Source organism: Propithecus coquereli, unplaced genomic scaffold (assembly GCF_000956105.1).
Source record: "Propithecus coquereli isolate 6110/MARCELLA unplaced genomic scaffold, Pcoq_1.0 Scaffold166, whole genome shotgun sequence".
Classification (NCBI taxonomy): domain Eukaryota; kingdom Metazoa; phylum Chordata; class Mammalia; order Primates; family Indriidae; genus Propithecus; species Propithecus coquereli.
The window spans coordinates 2,249,637-2,250,022 of record NW_012141191.1 but is presented as its reverse complement, the minus strand read 5'-3'; positions in this window follow the sequence as shown (position 1 = coordinate 2,250,022).

The window sequence follows — 386 nt, the reverse complement described above, 5'->3', positions numbered from 1 at the left end:
TTAGGCTCAATGAAGTTAATTTTTAAAAATTTTTTTTTATTTCAGTATATTACAGGGGTACAAATGTTTAGGTTACATATATTGCCTTTGCCCCACCCAAGTCAGAGCGTCAAATGTGTTCATCCCCCAGACAGTGCGCACCGCACCCATTAAGTGTGTATATGTCCATCCCCTCTCCCCCCATCTGCCCGATATCCGATGAATGTTATTACTATATGTGCACTTAAGTTTTGATCAGTTAATGCCAATTTGATGGTGAGTACATGTGGTGCTTGTTTTTCCATTCTTGGGATACTTCACTTAGTAGAATGGGCTCTAGCTCTATCCAGGATAGTACAAGAGGTGCTAGATCACCATTGTTTTTTGTGGCTGAGTAGAACTCCATG